Below are 8559 nucleotides of genomic sequence, written 5' to 3' on the forward strand. Positions count from 1 at the left end.
CACCATACAAAGCCAAAACAAATGTTCACAAAGAACTCCCAAAGCAACATACAGGTGGATAATTTAAACTTCCCAATCTGTCTTGCAGTACTAAGCATTCAGCAACCCAGAATCATTGACAAAGTGCAATTCTCAAACAACAGAAGTCAACTTACATAGATACTTATTAACCCTACACAAGTATTAACAATAATATAAAATGCCACATCAATATGCAAGAACCATCAAGCAAAGTGTTCTCAAACCTAATAAACATCACATTAATGGCAACTAAGGCAATACGAACTCCGCAAACGGCAAATAACTGCTGATTAACTGAATATGATATTTTAACATTGCAATTGGACAAATGCTAGCCACAGTCTCATTTATGTTTTCAATATCCTTTGAGATACTCCTACTGGTCTTTCTAAATCGACCAGAAGGCCTTGAGTAGTCTTTCTTCAATGTCTCCAGACCTGTCCAAATCAAACATCAGCTTACCACCCCCTTTTGCCTCTTGACACAGCAATGATCAGCCTCGTGTGAGCTAGCACGAGTATGTGAACTCTCTTAGGCCATCTGATCCCTGCTGCTAGTACAAGGGCCATTTCTAATTTGGTATCTGCTTATTATAGCAAAAACAAAACTGAAGTGCACTATCGCCCTAAGTGTGCCACCACACCCTACGCTCACGCCTCAGCAATGCAGGAATCTGCAACAGAGCCCTGGACTGGGTCACCTCCTATCTCACCGGCAGAACCCAGAGAGTCCTCCTCCCCCATTCTGCTCAGAGGCTACCGAAATCATCTGCGGCATACCCAGGGTGTGTCCTTCAGCCCGACCCTTTTCAACATCTACATGGCCCCGCTCACTAACATCGCCTGACCCCACAACCTCAACATCATCTCATACACCGACGACACCCAGCTGATCCTCTCCCTCACCAAGGACTCCGCCAAGACCAACCTCCATGAAGGAATGAAGGCGATCGTGGAATGGATGAAGAGCAGCTGCCTCAAACTCAATTCCTACAAGACGGAAGTCCTCAACTTCAGCTCCACCCATGCCGTACTGGATGACTCCTGGTGGCCTGCCACTCTCGGAGCCGCTCTGACTTCCACCGACCACGCATGCAACCTAGGATTCATCTTGGACTCCTCATTATCCATGACCCAGCAAGTCAACATCATCTCCTCCTCCTGCTTCAACACCCTCCACATGCTCCAAAAGATCTACAACTGGATTCCCACCGAAACCAGAAGAACAGTCACCAAAGCCGTCGTAAGCAGCAAACTGGACTACGGCAATGCCCTCTACGCAGGAACCAGTGCCAAACTCCAGAAGAGGCTGCAACGCATCCAGTACGCCTCTGCACGCTTCATCCTGGACATCCCCTCCACTGCTACATCACAGACCACATGAGAAACCTGCACTGGCTCCCAGTCAACAAGAGAATCACCTTCAAACTACTGCACAACACCGGACCAGAATAGCTCAACAGACGGCTCTCCTTCTACACCCCGACCCGGCATCTCCGCTCCACCGCCCTCGCAACCGTCCCATACATCTGCAGAACTACAACTAGCGGTAGATCATTCTCGCACCTCGCCGCCAAAATGTGGAACACTCTACCCACCCACCTGCGCCAGACCAAAGACCTCCTTTTCTTCAGGAAACTTCTCAAGACCTGGCTGTTGGAGCAGTAGCAGCACCTCCTCCACTCTCCCCCCACCCCTCCAGCGCCTTGAGACCCTCATGGGTGAATAGTGCGCTTTACAAACTTCTGATTGATTGACTGATCACCCTCACGGGTAATAGTGTGCTTTACCAATATCCAAAACGCAACAAATTTGGCACAGTACAAAAATCATTTGATTCAATTGAGAGATTAGAAAAGCAGTCTGGTCTCTCCATTGTAAGGGGATGTTCCTATCCTTTAGACTTCAAGGTGAATGTAGGTCAAAGTTCTGAGGCCCCTTGCCATTAAAAAGTGCAAAAAACTGACATCATAACATTGGGGCAGTGCTGTGTATAGAAACAACAAAGAGGCGGCAGTTGGCGTTTTAAGTTCAGTTTATTGCAGAAATAAAGAGCCCACCTCTTGTACCTCCTATCTCCACGAATTCCAAGCTGCAATTGTCTAAACAGTGGTTGGAAACCATGGAGAAGGAATGCCGAAGGGAGAAGCCTCTTGAAAGTAAATCAAGTGAGAGACAAATACCTACCGCACCCACTAACCGTAAATTGTGCAAACCAAAAGAAGGACAAAACATGGGGACATTACATGAGTCAACCATTACAGGCAGATTTAATATCTTAGACACCTCATAATCTGGGAACTGTTAAACCCATGTGTGCACTAATGTATTTGAGGTAAAATTAGATTTGGATCATTCCTGGTGCGCACGCCACCAACCTTTACTTGAGGGCTTGACTAGTTAACAGATGTTAATATTACCAGACACTAAGGTGCTCATTTTATCAACATCAACCGATGAACGGCCTTTTCGCCGTTCTTGACATTCGAAGCTGTGACTTGCAGAATACACTAGTCTACGAAGCACAGACGTGCAAGCGCAACGTGTGCATGGAAACATTAATGCGCGCGCTTTCGCTGAGTCACCGACAGGCAACGCTGCCAGCGCTCTGGAAAGGCTCACTGTTGGCCAGAAAGGACTTCGCTGTGCACAGTGCGGGATGAATAAATAGAGCATAACACAGCTTGTGGCAGAACTAACTCACAGCGGAATCTGGCGTGTGAGAGCCAAGAACAGAGGCAGACCTTGTTCGCAAGACAGAACGGCACGAAGAGCTCTCTATCCATCTGGGACTCTTCTAGCAACCAACGGACGCCTGGCATTGCCCTTCTGCCCCAGCCAAAAGGCCCTTCTGGGCAGCATAGATCTGTGCCACACTGCCAGTGTATCATTTGTGAAGGAAAGAGTGGTGGTGTGTAAATCTCGTCTGAGAAGCCGGTGACAGGTGCAGTTAAATGTCGGCGCGCCCATACCGAGGCTGCATAGACCTACATTTACCGCGTGTCTCTAACACTCCCTGCTCTTTATCTCACTCTGAGTACCAGTGGACCCCCACCAGCTCAAATTAAGCTCTGCTCTTTGTACAAGGATAGAGCCGCTCTCTTGCACTAAGGCTGCCGCTTGGGCTCCCCGCCGCCTTTGTCAATGTAGCAGTCAGTGGCTGCAAAGATCTCTGCACAAAGGTGGGACTAGTGCTCTCCTGGCACACAATGCCAGGCCTTGTCATGTCACCCTCCCACGACGTCTTTTTTGGCAACGTAGTGCGATAGTGAGATTTCCACGGATACAGACCACACTGTGAGTCCGCTGTGCCATGGGGTCTCAGCGTATTACCCTCCACGGTGGCAGAAAGGTCATTTATACCCAGTGGGCTAGCTGTCCTTCCCTGGAGGCTTTGACTGGCAGGCTATGCCCAGGCATGTACAGATTCGGTTCCTCAGCTGCTTGTCTGGCAGTAATTAACACTGGGGTGGAATGTTTACCTCAGCTGTCGTCACAAGCCACTAGAGCGATTGTTTGCCCAGACTCATTCTGCAGTCAGTCACACTGCAGTGCCCCATTACAGCTTCACTTTGCAATGTTGTTTTAATCTGCAGTCTCTGGTATACAATACAAAGTACCTTACTGGCATTACAAGTAAAACAGGTATTGCCAAGGAAAATATACAGAGTCCACGAAGTAAAGACGTTCAGATTTGGTACAAGGTCTGGTTCTTCAGCTGTTTTTTCAGCAGTGGCTGCTGGAAATTCCGAAAGTCCTGGAGCAAATGCATTTTGACTGGGTTTCGTTCCCGCATAAACGCGTTAACCCCTTCGATGCCAGGCCCTTTCCCCCTTAGGTGCCAAACATTTTTGGGATGTTTGGGGCAGTTCGCGCTTAGGCCCTCATTACTTTTTGTCCACATAAGCTACCCACGCCAAGTGTACGTCCTTTTTTCCAACATCCTAGGGATTCTAGAGGTACCCAGACTTTGTGGTTTCCCCCGAAGGAGACCAAGAAATTAGCCAAAATACAGCGATTTTTTTTTTTTTTAATGGGGAAAAAAGAGCTGCATAAGAAGGCTTGTGTTTTTTTCCCCTGAAAATGGCATCAAAGGGTTTGCGGTGCTAAAATCACCATCTTCCCAGCTTTCAGGAACAGGCAGGCTTGAATCAGAAAACCCAATTTTTCAACACAATTTTGTCATTTTACGGCATTTCTACTATTTTTTGTGCTTTCAGCCTCCTTCCAGTTAGTGACAGAAATGGGTGTGAAACCAATGCTGGATCCCAGAAAGCTAAACATAGACACAATTCTGAATTCAGCAAGGGGTCATTTGTGTAGATCCTACAAGTGTTTCCTACAGCAAATAACAGCTGGAATAAAAGAATATTGAAAATGAGGTGAAAAAAAAAAGCAGACATTTTTCTCCACGTTTTACTCTAACTTTTTTCTGCGATGTCAGATTTTTTAAAGCAATATACCGTTATGTCTGCTGGACTCTTCGGATTGCGGGGATATATAGCATCAAGAACCCAAGGTACCCAGAGCCAATAAATGAGCCGCACCTTGCAATGGGTTTTTATTCTATACCGGGTATACAGCAATTCATTTGCTGAAATTAAGAAAGTGAAAAATAGGTATCAAGAAAACCTTTGTATTTCCAAAATGGGCACAAGATAAGGCGTTGAGAAGCAGTGGTTATTTGCACATCTCTGGTCCTCATACTAGCATGTGAAATTACAGGGCATTTCTCAAATAGATGTCTTTTTTACACACTGTCTTACATTTGGAAGGAAAAAATGTAGAGAAAGACGAGGGGCAATAACACTTGTTTTGCTATTCTGTGTTCCCCCAAGTCCCCCGATAAAAATTGTACCTCACTTGTGTGGGTAGGGCTAATGCTCGCGGCAGGAAACACAACATGGACGCATCACATTTTTACATTGAAATCTGAAATGTTTTTTCGTAAAAAAAGTGCACAGCTGTAGATTTTGGCCTCTAGCTCAGCCGGCACCTAGGGAAACCTACCAAACCTGTGCAGTTCTGAAAACTAGACACCTAGGGAAATCCAAGATGGGGTGACTTGCGTGGCTCTGACCATGTTCTGTTACCCAGAATCCTTTGCAAACCTCAAAATTTGGCTAAAAAACACTTTTTCCTCACATTTCGGTGACAGAAGTTCTGGAATCTGAGAGGGTCTTCCTACCCAGCGTTCCCCCAAGTCTCCTGATAAAAATGATACCTCACTTGTGTGGGTGGCCCAGGTGCCTGCAACAGAAAAATGCCAAAAACCTGTAGAGATTGAGGGGATAGCACAGCGAGTTGATACGCACATATTTTTCTTTTATACATCTTTTAGGCTGATTCTGCTTTGGGGACCCACACAAGTGAGGTATCATTTTACTTGGGAGACTGAGGGGAACGTTGGTTGGCAGGAAATTTGTGCCGCAGCGGTGATCCTACAAAGAAAAGTGAGGAAAATATGCTTTTTTAAGCAAATTTTGAGGTTTGCAGAGGAGTCTGGGTAAGAAAGTGTTGGGGGATCCAGGCAAGCCACACCTCCTTGGACTCCTTGGGGTGTCTATTTTTAAAACATGTCTGGGTTGGTAGGTTTCCCTTGATGAAGCCGCACCCGGGACTAAAATAGCAGTATAAGGTTATGACCTCTGATCAGCTCTATCTACACTTCCCATGTGCTTATTATAATCTAAAATGCACACAGGTTTGCACACTTCAGCAACCTGGCCCCAATCATGGATGGTACTTAGCATGTAGACATCCCTCCTGTCTGAAAATTTCAAAGCTAGCAGCTCATCATTCCGCAAGGCACTGCACTGTCCCCTCTCAAGTTGTTTTTACAGACAAACTCCCTTGGATAGCCTTTCTGGTTACAACAAATTGTTCCACAAGCAACAGTGTCCACTCTGAACAATTCCTTGAACAACTGCACCCCGGTGTAGAAGTTATCTACATACAAATTGTGACCTTTGTTAAACAGTCGTCTACCAAGTTCCCACACAATTTTCTCATTAACTCCAAAAGTGGGAGGACAACCAGGGGGGTCAATACTGGAATCCCTACCAGTGTAGACCTGGAAATTATACACATATCCTGTACTACTTTCAGACATCATGTACAATTTAATTCCATATTGTGCCCTCTTGCTAGGAATGTACTGCCTAAAAACCAAACGACCCTTGAAGAGGACCAAAGACTCGTCCACAGCTATTTCTTTGCCTGGAACATAGACTCTGAAAACCGATCTACAAAATGATCAAGGACAGGCCTAATCTTAAAAAGACGGTCAGAATCAGGGTGATCTCGTGGCAAGGCTAAAGCATTGTCAACAAAATGCAGCATCATAAGAAGAAGCAAATACCAATTACAACTCATGGTTGCAGGAAATATAGCCGTTGCCATCAAAGGACTAGTAGACCAATAAGAAGCCAGTGACGGCTTCCTTATGAACCCCATCAAAAGAGTCAAACCCAAAAACCTTTTCATCTCCTCCAAATTTGTGGGAATCCACTGGGTAGCTCTAGAGTGTGGCCTAAGTCTAGCAACGTTGTCCCTCAAATACTGCTCCGCATACAAATTAGTCTGCTCAACAAAAACACATCATCCATAAATAACTCAAAGAAATTGAAAGGCAAGAAGTTCTCTGTATTGACTCTACAGCCCGGGAGACCAGTAAAAGCAGGCAACTCTGGCTGCTCCATGTTTGGGGCAACCCAGAGTTCAGGTCTTCTAACGGGAAACCTTTCAGCCCCAGGTTGCTGCACTAATGGCACATCAGTGTCTTCCTCTAAAACAGGCCCTTCACCTGCACTGGGAGTGGCTTCCTCATCAGAAGATTCCTCTCCGACAGAAACTTCACTGCCAGAATCTCTCACTTCCTCCTCTGCCTCAGATGCAGAGTCAGTCTCATAATCATGATCAGACAATGACTCAAAAAGCACACCAACAACCTGCTGAGCGGTCATCCTGCGGCTAGCCATGATCCTTCGTACGAAAAGTAACTGGATAAATGCACCACTACCAACCAGCACTGTGTAAGATAAGTAATAAACAAAGTGTGGCTTTATAAAAAGAGTTATGTACTGAAAAACGATACCGCTCACTTGCCGGAAAAACCTACTGACCAGCAACTACTCTGCACAGACACAGCAATCACCGATGATATCCCACTAAAAAGAAAGAAAGAAAGAGAAGCAAATTAGAAATAAGACAACACAAATATCATTGTGCGCAAATCTAAGGACAATTTCACACACAATCCTGCATTTAGTACACCACCTACAAACATGTCATTTATGTATGGCAACAATAGTCCTTTAGAGTAAATAGTTTTTACTTACCTAAAACATGCAGCTATACAAACCATAGGTCATCCACCGCCAAAACCGCAAGGAGCCACAGCAAAGAAAGGAAAAGCTTTGAATTAGAACAAAAAGGAGAAAACAAAATATCACAAATGCAAATACTTCGCCAGTTGACAAACACCCCACCATCAAGCATTTAGAAACTGGTGCTTAAGTGGATTCTGCCCCCCAGAGGGGCAAAAGGGCCTACTAAAAAAATAGGCCTATCTGCCCCAAGGGGGGCAGAAAATACCTTTAGTAGTGTGTCCCCATGGGGAGCGACCCTTGCCCAAGGGGCCACCCCCAAACAAGTGGCACCTGCCCCCCTTGGGGGCAATGGGCCTAAAAAAAGAAAAAAAAAGAAATTGGCCGATCTGCCCCCAAGGGGGGCAGAAATGGCCAACAGTCCTATGCCCCCCACAGAAATACACAAATAAAAAAAATCCCTGGTATTCCAGTGGTTTCTGCCACCCTTGAGGGCATATCAGTCTAAAAATAATATGCTTCTCTGCCCCCAAGGGGGGCAGAAATGGCCATAAATAATATCCCCCCTAAGGGGAGCGACCCTTGCCCAAGGGGCCAACCCCCCATCCAATAAACACACACACTATCCCTGGTGCCTAATTGCCTTCTACCTCCCTTGGGGGCAGATGGGCCTAAAAAAAAAAAAAAAAATAGGCCGATCTTGGGCGGGGCGACCCTTGCCCAAGGGGGAGCCCCCCCCCACAGAAATACACAAATAAAAAAAAATCCCTGGCGTTCCAGTGGTTTCTGCCCCCTCTGGGGGAAGATCAGCCTAAAATAATAGGCCGCTCTGCCCCCAAGGGGGGCAGAAATGGCCATAAATATTTTGCCCCCCTAAGGGGAGTGACCCTTGCCCAAGGGGCCGACCCCCCATCCTATAACCACACACACACACATATTATCCCTAGTGCCTAAGTGGCTTCTGCCACCATTGGGGGCTGAAGGACCTAAAACAAATAGGCCAATCTAAAATGGCCAACAGTTCTAAGCCACCCCCCCCCCCACAGAAATAAACAAATAAAAAAGTGGTCCAGTGGTTTCTGCCCCCCTTGGGGGCAGATCGGCCTAAAAATAATAGGCCGATCTGCCAAAGGGGAGCAACCCTTGCCTAAGGGGCCGCTCCCCGACACACAAATAGCACATAAAAACAAAAAAAAGAAAATCCCTGGCGT

The sequence above is a fragment of the Pleurodeles waltl genome, chromosome 4_1 (genome assembly GCF_031143425.1).
Source record: "Pleurodeles waltl isolate 20211129_DDA chromosome 4_1, aPleWal1.hap1.20221129, whole genome shotgun sequence".
NCBI classification, from domain to species: domain Eukaryota; kingdom Metazoa; phylum Chordata; class Amphibia; order Caudata; family Salamandridae; genus Pleurodeles; species Pleurodeles waltl.